Raw genomic sequence first — 15,124 nt, 5'->3', positions numbered from 1 at the left:
TTATAAATAGGATTCTTATTTCTTTCACTAACGAGGAGAGTCTCAAGTTGTCTCCATTTACCTATGAGGGCCTCATGATCATGCTTTTTTATAGTTCAGTAATATTCAGTAATATAGTTCAGTATAAAACTACAGCATTTTCAATCACTCTGTGGTTGATGGGCATGTTGGTTGTTTCCAAGATTTAGCTATTACGAATTGTGTTGCTATGAACATGGGTGCACATATATCACTGTGATAGGATCATTTCACTTTTTCTGGGAAAATGTCCAGGAGGGGAAAGCCGAAATGAATGGAATTTCCAATCCTAGTACTTTTAGAAATCTCCATGCTGATTTCCATAGTGGTTGCACCAGTCTACGCTCCTAGCAACACTGGAGCAGTGTTCCTTTTCCCCTGCAGTCTCACTAGCATTTGTTATCAGTTGATTTCTGGATGGCAGCTATTCTTTCCAGATTGACATGAAATATCAATGCTGTTTAGATTTGCATTTCTGAAATGACCAGTTATGGGGAATATTTCTCAATGTATTTATTTTCCATTTGTATAACCTCATCTGAGAAATGTGAGTTCATCTCAGATGCCCATTTTTGGAGAGAGTCTTTGAATTTGGAGGGCTTGATGTTTTTCAATTCTTTTTTTTACTTTAAAGAGATGAAGATAAAAGAGGTCATAACAAAGCAGATCAGAACAATTTTTTTTTTTGTCTTTTTCGTTTTTACCGGTACCAGGGATCGAACTCACGACTGCCTGCTTGCAAGGCAGGCGCTTATGCCGCTGAGCTAAATCCCCAGCCCCTGAGCTAAATCCCCAGCCCCGCAGATCAGAACAATTTAAGCCACACAGTATTTCACCACAAGACAACTCAATATAATAGTAGCTACTATAAGATCTCTTTCCTTGAAATAGCTTAGCATATCTTCATACACAGTAGTATCAAACATAAAAAATATTATAAAACCATTAAACATAATGAAAGTATTACAGGGCATTCAGCACCAAATAAAAGAAAATGAACAGTGGTTACTAAATTATCTCATTATCCATAAAAATTGTTTATACTACCACAAATAATAAAATCCAGTAAGATACAACATGATAAAACTAATGGAAGCAGAAGAACAAAAGTATGGTAGGACTTCAGAGTAGAATGATATTAAATCAGTACTGGTGATTATAATGTCATTTTCTTCCAAACAGCAGTTCATATCATCACAGATTAAAAAAAAGTGCAAACTAATGAATGGAAATACTATAAGACTTCAAAGAAAGGTAATGAGGAATCATCATTACCATAAACTTTTATGCACTCTTCCATTTCTAACACTAGGGAGACTATCTGGTATTTATACATGTGAGTTTGACTTATTTCACTTATGATTATGGTCTCAAGTTGCATCCATTTGTTTATAAATATCTCAGTGTGATTATTCTTTATAGCTGAGTAGTACTCCATTGTATAAAAATACAACTTTTTTTATCCATTCCTCAGCTGTTGGACACTTAGGTTGTTTCCAAGATCTGGCTATTACAAATTGTGCTGCTATAAACATGGGTGTGCATACATCACTGTGGTATGATGTTTTCAGTTCTTTTGGGAATATGCCTAGACACAGAATAGCTGGATCAAATGGGACTTCCAATCCCAGCTTTGTAAGAAATCTCTAAACTGACCTCCACAGTGGTTGCACCAGTCTACACTCCCACCAACAGTGCAGGGGAGTTCCTTTTTCCCCATAGCCTCTCCAGCATTTGTTTTTGGTAGTTTTCTTGATCCTGGCCATTCTTTCAGGAGTGAGATGGAATCTCAGTGTGGTTTTAATTTACATTTCTCTAGTGAGTAAAGATGATGAGCTTTTTTCATGTATTTATTTGCCATTTGTATTTATTCATCTGAGAAATGTGTATTCATCTCAGATGCCCATTTTTGGATTGGATCTTTGAATTTCAGAGGTTAGATTTTTTAAAATTCTTTATATGTTTTAGACAGAAGTCCTTTGTCTGAGGAACAGTTCACTAACATTTTTTCCCAGTTTGTGGTTTTTCTTTTCACTATGCTGGAGATTTCTTTTGACATGCAGAAACTTTTCAATAAGACATGTTTCCTTTTATTGGTTCTGGGAAGTATTTTCCATGTGGTTCGATTTCTGTTCGTGAATTTTTATCTACCCCTATATCTTCAAGATTGTTACTCAATTTGTCTTCCAACAGATTTAGTGTTTTTGTTTTAATATACAGATCTTTGATCCATTTAGATTTTAGTTTAGTACATGGTGATAGGCATGGGTCTAGTTTTAGTTTTTGGCACATGGAGAGCCAGTTTTTCCAGCAAAATTTATTAAGGAGACTATCATTCTTCCAGTGAACATGTTTGGCCTCTTTATCAAAGGTAAGGGGGTTGAGTGTGTTTGTAGTTGTGGTTGTATCTTCTAATCCATGCCATTGATCTTCAGATCTGTTTTTATTCCAGTACCATGTTGATTTTATTACAGTTGCTTTGTAGTATAACTTCAAGTCAGGGATTGTGATGCGTCCTGCCTTGCCTTTGCTGCTTAGAATTGTCTTTGCTATTCTAGGTCTCTTCTGTTTCCAGATGAATTTTAGGAGTCATTTCCTTGGATCTATGAGATATGTTGATGATATTTTCATTGGGATTTCATTGGATCTGTATAAAAGTTTTGGGAGAATGGCCATTTTCACAATGTTTATTCTTTGTATCCATGAACAACAGATGTTTTTCCATTTTTGGAGATCCTCTTCAATTTCTTTTTTCATGGTATTATAATTTTGCCTGTATAGATCTTTTATATTTCATGAGATTAATTCCTAAGTATTTCATTTTTTTTGGATGCTAGTGTGAAGGGTGTGGCTTCTCTTATTTCTCTCTCAGTGATTTTTTTGTTAGTGTATAGGAATGCTATTGACTTTTGAGTATTGATTTTGTGTCCAGCTACATTATTGAATTTATTTATTATATCTAGGAAATTTTCTATTGGGTTTTGGGCATCTTCTATGTAGATTATCATGTCATCTGCAAATAATGATAATTTTACTTCCTCTCTTGCTATCTTTACCCCTCTTATTTCTCTCTCTTGTCTAATTGTTCTGGCTAGTATTTCAGTGCTATGTTGAATTGGAGTGGTGATAAGGGACATCCTTTTCTTGTGCCTGATTTTAAAGTAAAGGTCTTCAGTTTTTGGCCATTTAGTGTGATGTTGACTGTTGGTTTGTCATATATGGCCTTTATCATATTGAGGTAAAGACCATCTATTCCATTTATCTGTAAGGTTCTTATCATGAATGAATGTTGGACCTAATCAAAAGCTTTTTCTGCATATAAAGAAATGATCATGTGATTCTTACTTTTGGCTTTATTGATATGGTGGATTACATTTATTCATTTATGTATGTTGAATCATCCTTGCATGCCTGGGATGAATCCCTCTTGGTCTTGGTGTATAATCTTCTTGATGATTTGCTGCATCCTGTTTGCCAATATTTTGAGGATTTTTGCATCTGTGTTCATTAGGGAGATTGGTTTGTAGTTCTCTTTTTTATTTGGGTTTTTCTCAGGTTTTGGTACTAGAGTTGTATTTGCTTCCAGGAATGACTTAGGAGGAATTGCTTCTCTTTTGATTTCATTGAAGAGTTTGAGGAGTTTCGGCATTCAGTCTTCTTTGTATTTCTTGTAAAATTCTACAGTGAATCCAAGCCTGGGCTCTTCTTTATAGGAAAGGACTTAATTTCATTTTCAATTTCATTAATAGAAATTGGGTTATTTAGCAGTTTTACATCTTCTTGACCCAGCTTTGGTACTTCAAGTGTTTCTAGGAATCTGTCCCTTTCTTCTGTGTTATCAAACCTATAGGAGTAGAGGTTTTTGAAACAGATGTTGATGATCTTCTGTATTTCCATAGAGTCTGTAGTGATTTCATATTTTTCACTTCTTATTGCATGAATTTGAGCTTTTTCTTTCCTTTTTAAAATTAGGTTGGCTAGGGGCTTATCAATTTTATTTATTCTTTCAAAGAACCAGCTCTTTGATTCATTGATTCTTTGGATTGTTTTCTTAGTCTCTATTGCATTAATTTCTGCTCTGATTTTTATAATTTTCTCTCTTCTGTTGGCTTTGGACTTGACTTGCTCTTCTTTTTCTAGATGTTTGAGGTGTAGCATCAGGTTGTTTATTTGTATTCGTTCTATTTTCCTGATGTGGGAACTTAGTGCAATAAATTTTCTTCTGAGGGCTGCTTTCATTGCACCCCACAAATTCCAGCAAGTTGTATTTGTATTTTCATTTGCTCATAGGTATTGCTGCTCACCAATTTACCAACCTCAATAAAGAATCAGAGGTCCATCAGGGTTCATCTGAAAGCCCCATGGCCTTCCTTGAGTGGCTCTTTGAGGTATTCAGGATTTACATTCCATTTGATTCCAAGGCCCTCAAGAATGCCCAAACTAGGCTGGGGATTTAGCTCAGCAGTGTAAGTACCTTACTTGCAAGTGCACAGTTGTGAGTTCCATCCCCTGTACAAAAAACAAAAAACAAAAAACAAAAACCAAGAGTGCCCGAACTATTAATATGGCCTTTGTCACACAACTGGCTCCAAACACAAGGTGAAAAGTACAAAAGTGGGAGGGGTTTCTACAATTAGTAGAAGTGGCACAAAAGATTTATTGTAACAGAAATGAAGAGGGCAAAAGGACAGAGAAAGAAAAGGAAAAACAATGAGCCAAAATTCTAACTGCAGTTTTAGAGAGACTAGTGAACCCTAAGAGAGCCAGAGAAAGGAGGGAAAAGAACTTAGGACTGGGTTGCACTGCTTGTCATTAGACCCAGATCCAAATGCTTATTATAAAGAAAAGGGCCATTTTAAAAAGGAATGTCACATGTTACTCAAAAGAGAAAAATATAAAATTCTGATGGTGGAGGCAATAAAAAGTTCAGTCTGAGGAAATCAAGTGAGTTCCTGGCACTGTGCCCCAGGGAATCCATGGTAACAGTAGATGTGGGAGAAAGGCCAGTCAGGTTCCTAGGATATACTGGAGGAGAGGTTTGTGTAATTACTCAGCCAGTGGTTCTAAACATTGAGTGGAAAATGTGCATTCAAGAAGCCATAGGGGAAAAAAAAAAAAAGAAGCCATAGGAGAAACCTCCATCTACTTGTTTTGTGAACCCAGACAGGTCCAATTAGGGTGACAGCTAGTCACTCTTTTCTGCTGGTACCTGATTGCCTTTTCCTTTTTTGGGCCGTGATCTTCTCCAAAAACTGAAAGCCTAGATTTCTTTTACTCTTCAAGAGGCTACCCTCTTGGTGGAAGAACTGTCCTAGCCCACCTGCTTACTGTGACCATACCTATGGGTGAGAAATACCGCTTCTGAGAGGAAGATCTTTTCCTTGTGAGTTCTGTTTCCTCTTTCTGGATTCATCAGTTCCCCTTAGTGTGGGCTGAAGACAATCCCCCAGGATTGGCAATGTATGTCCCGCCAGTTATTGGTGAGTTAGTGGGACACATGTGACCAGTCTGCCTTAGATTGTACTTGATGGATATGGAAGCTAATAAAAGAATCAAACCTCATATTCATAGGTTGCTTGAGTCCAAGGAATGACAATCCCCTTGGAATAAATATCCCATTCCAGCCTATGCAAAAGCCAGGGAGTAATGAATATCACCCAGTCCAGGTTGTGCCATTAAGGTTTTGATTGTAACTCTACATCCCACTGTCCCTAACTCTTATATGCTGCTCAGCCTCCTTACTCTGTCTCAAAGTAGGTACATTGTACTAGATTTAAAAGATGCTTTATTTTGCATTCTTTTGTCCTCGGTATTGCAAGAGTTGTTTGCTTTTGAATTGGAAAAACCTGAGGGTGGGTGCAAATGTCAGCTTACCCGGACAAGGCTTCCTCAGGGATTTATTGTATTTGGTGAAGCTTTGTCCAGAGATTTGGTACCTTTTGGTCAAGAACACCTAGGTGCATCTTTAATACATAGATAATCTGCCCCTGGCTGCTGAAACTAGAGAGGCATGCCACCAAGAGACATAAAAATTATTAGGCCAGCTTCAGGACAAATGATATCAGGTGTCTAGGAACAAGGCTCAGATTTATGTACAGTCAAATGACTTGTGTTTATGCTAAAATATGAAACTTAAAAGTTGTCACTGCTCAAACTGAAGCTATCCAAGGTCTCAAGAAAACAAATTGATGAGCAACCTTAGGGAATTTCTAAGAACTTTTGTCTACTGCCACTTTTGGATCCCTAATTTTAAAGCCATAGCCAAACCTTTATATGAGGCACTGAAAGGAAGAACTCCCCCTCCTTTAGATTGGAACCATGAATGTCAGTGAGCTTTAAAAATACTTAAAGAAGAGTTATTGACCACCTTGACATTGGCCCTTCCAGATGCCACTAAATCTTCCCAACTGTTTTTTTAAAAGAGATTAAGACAAAACAGGACATAACAAAGCAGATCAGAACAGAACAATGTAAGCAACACAGCATTTCACCAGGAGACAACCGTAATTGACAGTAACTACCATAATGTCTCTTTCTTTGAAATAGTTGATCATAACTTCATATACAATAGTATCAAACATAACAAAATAGTATAAAGCCATTCAAGAGAATGAAAGTATTACAGGGCATTCGGAACCAAATAACAGAAAACGAACAATGGCTACTCTATTATCTCATTTTCCATAGAAAATTTGTTTATACTTCCCAACTGTTTGTACATGAAAAAGAGAATATAGCTTGGGGTGTCCTAACTCAAACTCTGGGGGCCTGGCGCAGACCTGTGGCTTACCTATTTAAGAAGTTAGACCCAGTAGTGGCTAGCTGGCCCCTTTGTTTATGGGCTATGGCTGATATCACTATCCTGGTAAAAGAAGCTAACAAACTAACTTTGAGACAGATTTTTGAGTGTATTTGCCTTTCATGCAGTTGAGGTTCTATTTAGGGATCCTCACAGAAAATGGCTGTCAGGATCCCAGCTGGCACAATATCAAGCATCCCTCCTAGAAGATCCTAGGCTGAATATTGAGACTATCAAGGCCCTTGACCCAGCTTCATTGTTGCCAACATCTGTGGAACTACCTGAACATGGGTTGAATCAATCAAGATTATCTATTCAGTGTGACCAGCCCTCCAGGATTTACCCCTGGAATCCAGATTTGACCTTGTTTTCATATGTCAGCAGCATGGTAATAGACTGGGTCTTGAGAGTGGGAGCCAATGTTGTCACACTGGAACAGACTGTTCAGAAATGCTGCCTCAAGGAATTTTAGGCTAAGAGGCCAAATTAATAACCCTTACTAGGGAACTTAAATTAGGGAAGGACAAATGAATCAATATATGTACTGATTCTTGGTATGCCTATGTCACCTATGTGTGCACAGGGCCATCTAAAAAGATGGATTCAATAGCAGGGGAAAACACATTAAAAATCCACAAGAAATATTGAGGTTATGACAAGCAGTTTGGTTGATATTGGGAGAAATTGTGTTTCTTTCTCAACCTTTGGGACATTTTGTGATGTATGACCTGCATGCTCATACTCATTTGGGAAAAATTGCAGTGGTGTAGTTGCTTCACCAATATGTTTATATTCCCAGGTTTTGAGCGCTACGATCCTTTGTGACTAAAAGATGCAAGATGTGTGCCTGCAACAATCCTGTGCCGCAGCCCCATTGCCAATTGGGCATTAGATGCTATGGAACTCCTTCATTTGAAGATGTCAAGATTGATTTTACTGAGGTTAAACCCACAACTGGGAATGGGAAATTTTTGTTAGTCATGGTCTATACATATTCAGGCTGCATGGAGGCTATACCAACTAACACTGAAACTTCAAGAGAGGTGATCAAGAGTTTCCTGGAGTTAATCATCTCCTGATATGGACTACCCATGTCTGTCTGGTCAGATAACAGGCTCATGTTCATGTATAAAGTAGTACTGAAGTTGACTTTCGCATCAAAGATAAAATGGAAACACCACAAAGCCTACCAGCCACAGAGCTCTGGGCAAGAGGAAAGACACAATGGTACCCTCAAGACCACTTTGGCTAAGCTTTGTCGAGAAACTGGTGCCACCTGGGTAATGATGTCACCCATAGTTCTCCCTCAGTCTTGATGCATATCATATAGAGATGGTTCCACACCCTTTGTGATCATGTTCAGATGACCTCCTCCACTTGTGACTCTAATGGAAGGACCCCGAGAAACTGCATTCATCACTATCTGTAACCAAATGAAGGCATTTCATCAAGTCTTCAAGGAAATACAACAGACAGTCCTGGGACACCCCCTATCTCTTTACACCCTTGCACTCCTTCAAGCCTGGGGACCAAGTCTTGGTCAAAAGTTGGAAGGGCACACCTCTCCAGCCCAGGTCTGGTGGGCCATGTAAAGTCATACTAGCCACTTCTACTGCACTTAAAGTTTCAGGGTTTGATCCATGGGTTCATCATTCCTGTGCCAAGCACAAAACAACACTGCCTGGTAATCAGACTCCATTGGAACCTGGACCCAAAACATCCCCTTTTCATGAGTCCTGATGACTGAAGAAAGAAAAAGGCTTTGGTGACTTCAAGTCAGCCACATTCAGCACAATATTCTCGCTCCTTGTCGTTGTACCCATTGAGCCAGTCATAGAAGCACTGACTCACAGGTTCATGATAACCCAGCCAACGGATGGAACCATCTTCAACCAGACTACCTGCGGAGAGAATTGGGACTAAGTTCCCTGAGCTGTGGATCAATGTATATGATCTTTGATTGAGCAACACTTACCCCCTGACAAATGCTCTTGGAGAAAAGACTGGGTGCCCATGTAGCCTGGATATCTGCTTGTGTCCCAGTGACTCCAAAGTTTGACAAGGTTGCCCCTCAACCTGCAATTTCAATTGTTCCTAGTGAAGCTGAGAGACTGTGGGTATCTATAGTGATGGAACTCCCTGGAGAAATACAGACCCTTATATTCAGGTCATCTGGAACTTAGTCCCACATCTCTGATGCTGCAAAGGATTTTGTAATCAACTAGGATTTATTATCCTACAATCTGAACAGCCCACATGGTTTGTGGGATGTATTTGGGGTGTAAGATTCTATGTCTCCAACCAAAATCCAGGAGCATTTCTTGAAATTTGTAAGTCACTCTACACAAATCTTTGCACCCCTGTAACCCATAATTGGCTGCCACAAGACCTGCCACAAAGTAGCCCTCCCATACTGCACCCTACCTTAGGCCTTCAACTGTCCCCATTAGTAACTCAAGCCACCTCATTGGAAATATATGATTTGTTAGACAAATTCCCACAGGTTCTAAATTCTATTAGGCCAAATGTGACCCAAGATTGTTGGCTATGCATCAGGCCAGACTAAACTTTTATGAGGGATTGGCCTTTTCTGAAAGACCCAGACAAAGTAGAAGACAATGTTCTGAATAAGAGGCACAGCCCATGATATCCCTTGATAATGTGTATGATAATGAGACTTGTGTGGAGACCGCCCTAAACTGAGTGTTCCTTTGTAGCCTCATTAAAGCCAGTAACTATACCATGGGAAACCCTAATGAGTCTTGGTTTCTTTGTGGAAAAAGACTGTATAAATGTGTAAGTCCACATGGTTTCTCATCAGGGTGAGTTGGCTTGTTATCCTACTCCGCAGGCAAAGGAGGAGGGAATGTAACTCTTGGCCCTTCAACATAGAAAAATATGCTCCCCTGTCTTACTCCCCATTTTTCTTGGAGCATCAATAGCCAAATCTACAGCATTAAATGTTGGAGCTATGGTTCAAACAGAGACTGGTCTCCAGGAATTCCAAAGGATGACTCAAGTCATAGAAGATTTATGAGGCATTCAATGTGCAGTACAACAACTCTATGACCAGATAAATTCCTTAGCAGAGATGAGCCTTCAAAATAGGTGAGAGATTAACCTTCTCTTCATGGAACAAGGTAGTCTTTGTGCAGCCTTGGGAGAGGAATGTTTTTATGCTAATAAGTCTGTAATCATTAGAGATACCTTATCCAAGGCCCAGGAGAGGCTAGACAAAAGGGCCCAGGATCACCAGAATTCTCAGTTAATATGCCCACTTTTACACTCATCCCTGGCTAACCTATTTACTTACTACTTTGGCTGATCCCCTTGTAATCATTATGGTCTTGCTCATGGTCAGACCTTGTGTCATTAAAGAGGTCCTGGGGGGAATCTGAGCTGGATTAGACCAATTAGAGCTCCTGATTTTAACTAAAATTCTAGAATATCAACCTTTATAGCCATTAAGGGAAACTTTGCTCACCTTTTATAGGGAGCCACTGAAGCTAGAAATGATCACACATGCAGGGCTGAAGCATGACTGTCCCAAGAACAAAGAGCACCTAGGGCAAGCCACACAAAGAAGCTGCTTCAGCTCAGAGAACCCCTAGCCCCAAGAAAATCCAGACAGTGGGTTGCTAGGATAAGGGCCTGTCATATGACCTTAATTTGCAAAGTGTATAAATAAATACCCCTACAGTAAGGGGGCAGTTTTTTCCTCCCATCCAGAGAGAGAGAGAGAGAGAGAGAGAGAGAGAGAGAGAGAGAGAGAGAGAGAGAAATTCCACCTAACCCCCGATTTCATCTTTTCTTTATTTTCTCATCTTCTTGTGGTCCTTCTTGCCAGAAACCCTGAGAGCTCCACTGATCATAGCTCCTTTATGAGAGGAGAGTGCCCTTGAAGAAGGAATTATGCAGGAAATAAAAAACACAAAGAGTACAGTTGACACCATCTTGTAAACCATCACCATTTTGAACTTAAGGTTCTGTTTATTGTAAATATTGAAATGCCTGCTTAATCAAAACTACCTCATGCTTTGTCATAATATAATTGGTTAAAAGTTGTACACTGCCTCTCTGAAAAGTACCTGCTATTTTTAGAAACTAACTGTATATAAATTGCTGTTTTAGAAACTAACTGTTTATAAACTGCTCTTTTCCTCAGCCAGGGGTCAAATTTCCTGGCTTTGGTGGAATTTTGTCCTCTGGCAATAAAGCTTGCATGTCTTACTTTGGTCTTCCTAGTGGTTCTCTTGCTTTCATGCTGCAACAAGTATACCTCACAGAACTAGAGAAAACATTTCTAAAATTCATTTGGAAACAAAAGAGACCTAGAATAGCAAAAGCAATTCTAGGCAACAAAGGCAAGGCGAGGGGCATCACAATCCCTTATCTGAAATTATATTACAAAGCTACTGTGATAAAAATTAGCATGATATTGGCAAAACAAAAACAAAAACACAAACCAGACCTGAGGATCAGTGGAACAGAAGAGGCAAATGCAACTCCAAACACACTCATCTTTGACAAAGGAACCAAATATGCTCACTAGTCTCTTTGGGCCGCGGATTTAGCTCAGTGACCTAAGCACCTGCCTGAATAATGCAAGGTTGTGAATTCAGTTCACAGTACCACCACCAAAAAAAAATCTTTTTAATAAATTGTGCTGGAAAAACTAGCTTTCCACATGCTGAAGACTAAAACTAGATCCCCGTCTATCACCATGCACTAAAACTAAAGTCAAAATGGATCAAAGATCTAAATATTAAGACAGAAACACTAAATCTACTGGAAGATAAGGTAGGTAGAAATCTTGAAGACATAGGTATAGGCAGAGACTTCATGAACAAAACCCAGACCACAAAGGAAATACTTAAAATAATTGACAACTGGTACTAAAAAGTTTTACCATATTAAAAGATATCAGCAACAAAGTGAAAAGAAAACCCACAGAGTGGGAAAAAATTTTGGCCAGTTATCCCTCAGACAAAGGATTTATATATAGAACATATAAAGAATAGAAAAAAATCAGGCCCCCAAATTCAAAGACCTAATCTAAAATGAGAATCTGCGATGAATATATACTTCTCAGAAGAAGAAATACAAATTGCAAATAAATATATGAAAAAATATTCAGCATCATCTGTCATTTTAGAGATGCAAATCAAAACAACACTGAGATTCCATCTCACCCCAGAAAGAATAGTTATTATCAAGAAACCAACAAATAACAAATACTGGAGGGGCTGTGGGAAAAAAGGAACCATTCTGCACTGTTGATGGAGTTTAGATTGGTGAAAACACCATGGAAATCAGTGTAGAGATTCCTAGGATTAGGAAAGAAAACTAGGATTAGAGGTCCCATTTGATCCAGTTATTCCCTTTCTGGGTATCTTTCCAGAGAATTAAAAACATCATACCACAGTGATATTTATGCATTCATGTTTATAGCAGCACAAATTGTAATAGGTAAATCTTGGAAACAAGCTAAGGAATGGATCAAAAAAGCTGTGGTCTTTTTGTATAATGGAGTACAACTCAGTTATAAAGATAGGTAAACTTGAGATTTTTATAGGTAAGTGGATGGAACTACAGAGCATACTCATAAGTGAAATAAATGAGTCTAACCGGTAAACATTGTATTGTTTCCCTGGTGTGAGGAACTAAAAGATTAAATAAGGTCCAAAATGCACAATAGATATTATGAAATGTGAAGAAATTGTTCATAAGAAAAAGGATCTAATGGGGGAAAATGGAAAAAAATGGAAGAGAAGAGGAAAAAACAAAATGCAAGATAGTTGTACTAATAGTTTCTCTTAATTCATTGAAAAGAAACATTTGTGCTAATATCATTGGAAGAAATTTTATGGCCATATCTTGTACTCTGATTAACTGCTGTAAAGATAGCAATATTCAATTTATTAACTATTATTATTCTCCTATTTTGTTATGAAATTTTAATTTTTTCCCATACAATAAAAATTATCTAAATATTAAAACATAAATACTAAATTTTCTGGAAGATAGTATAGGTAGATCTCTTGAAGACATAAGGGTAGGCAAAGACTTTATGAACAAAATCCATACTGCAAGGGCAATATCGCAAAGAATCAACAACTGGGAACTTATCATATTAAAAATCTTTTCCACAGCAAAAGAATCACCAACAGAGTGAAGAGACAACCCACAGAGTGGGAAAATTTTTTGTTAGCTGTTTCACAGTTAAAGGACTAATATCTAGAATATATAAAGAACTCAAGAAAAGAAGGAAAAATGTAAACAAATGTTTTGTAAATAAGGAGGGAAGAAGAGTTGAAAGGAGGGTAAGGAAATGGGGCAACAAAAGAGGAATTGAGATAAACCATTGTTGGGCCAGGGGTTGAAAGAGGTTTTCAAGGAAAAGAAAGCACACAGAGCAGATATCAACAACAGCAAGCAGCGTTTTTATTGTCCAGTTGGTATATATTAGCTGTTATCAAGGTTTAGTTCTTGTGTACTATCATAACCCTGGCATATGTGATGTCTGCTATGTAACGCTTACATAACTGTAGCCCACTGTGCATTTGTGCCAAACAGCAGGGTCGTGTCCTTACGCATCCTCAAATGCCCTGGCCTGTGAAGCAATTGGCAGTGTCATGTATGAGTACAAAGTCGTTGTGATGAATGTTGTCATTATGTACATACAAAATGTATAAATGTAACAAAAAATTAAGTTAAATCAGACACAGAAGCATAAATATCGCATGGGTTCTCTTACATAAAAACAAATAACTTAGAAAGCAAAATAAGGGGGATGGGGATTTAGCTCAGCGGCATAAGCACCTGCCTTGCAAGCAGGCGGTTGTGAGTTAAATCCCCAGTACCTATAAAAAAAAAAAAAAAAAAAAAAAAAAAGAAAGGAAAATAAGATAACATGAAATAAGGAATATAGATCCTTTGCAAATGGGAGAGAATCTAGTAATGGAGGGAAGGAGAAGGAAGAGAGGACAAGGGGACAGTGAAAATAAAACATACAAGGTACACATACTAACCATATCACAGACAGCAAATATGTAGGAATAAACAGAAAACATTGTATCCGTTGTTAGGTCTGAGAAGAGGAGGATGGGGAAGGAAGGAAGGAGTGGAGAAGGAGAGGAAGGAGTGGGTTGGCCGTGGGAGTGGGTGGTGGTGGCTGCAAAGATAAGAAGTATAAAATATAAGTAACCTTTATTTCGGGAATGTGGGGAGAGACACCCCCCCCCACCCCGGCCCTGGGGCGCAGCATTTCCACCCCGGGGGCCGGCAGTCTCTCTCTGGAACACACTCTCCCTTTTTTCTCTCCGAACGTGGAGTGAGGCCCATAAATAGCCTCTGTCTGGGGTGGGCCCCAAGGGGCATTAGGGATGCACAGGTATTTCATTGGCACACGTTTGGCTCCAGGGACAGGTTCTTAGGGATGGGGGTATAGGGTTACAGGTAAATCTGTAGGGGCGGGGGAGGCAGGAGCTCCCTAACTTGGCTGAGGCTTTTCCTGGTTAAAGTGTCCGGTCTGGGCCAGCAACTCTTTCAATGTATTTATGGGGTACCATGTGATGTTTGATACCTGCATGCATTTAATTTAGGCAATTCTTAATGAAACATGCAAATTTAACTAGAAAAAATTTAACTAAAGAAATATAATCTTGAGCACTGAAAATTACATAGTGTGAGGCTAGTGCTGGAAATACCTTAGTATCATCTTTGATCTTTCTCTCCTTGACTCTGAGGAATTTTTCTCTTTGTGGGTGAAGGAAGGGATTATATTTTTGTTCTTTATATTATCATGGGTTCAGGTTGAGCTGTGCATATCCAAATGTGCAATTCTTTCCCTGTCTTCATGGATAAAAAACGGAGGTCCACAAAGAGAGAAAATGACAATCCATATACTAGAGAGATGAATAGCAGGCACTGACATAGGAGTTTCTCCCCCAGCCCTTGCCTATTATTTTGTACTCCGAGGCTCCACAGATACCACACCAATAGGTGTGTAAGAGAATACAGATATTTCAGAGACTGAGTGAAACAAGCAATTCTGAAGTCTGTGAGAATAGCACTCTGGCAAGATCAATAATGAGTTCCCTAGGTCAGCACCCTTGGGTAATTGCAGGATCACAAAAGACAGGAATTCAAATAAGATAGGGGACACAAAAAGAGGAACAGGGACAGATCTTGGCAATAGTCTTTGCACTTTCAGACCCACACCTAAACTTCTTTTCTTCATTTCCTATCCCACACTCAAGCCCACATCAACCTATCATTTAAGCCCTGCATTTCCTCTTTGAAGAG

This window comes from Cavia porcellus, unplaced genomic scaffold (genome assembly GCF_034190915.1).
Source record: "Cavia porcellus strain 051 isolate PalLab524CR breed Dunkin Hartley unplaced genomic scaffold, mCavPor4.1 scaffold_18, whole genome shotgun sequence".
NCBI lineage: Eukaryota > Metazoa > Chordata > Mammalia > Rodentia > Caviidae > Cavia > Cavia porcellus.
This window is presented reverse-complemented; position numbering follows the sequence as displayed.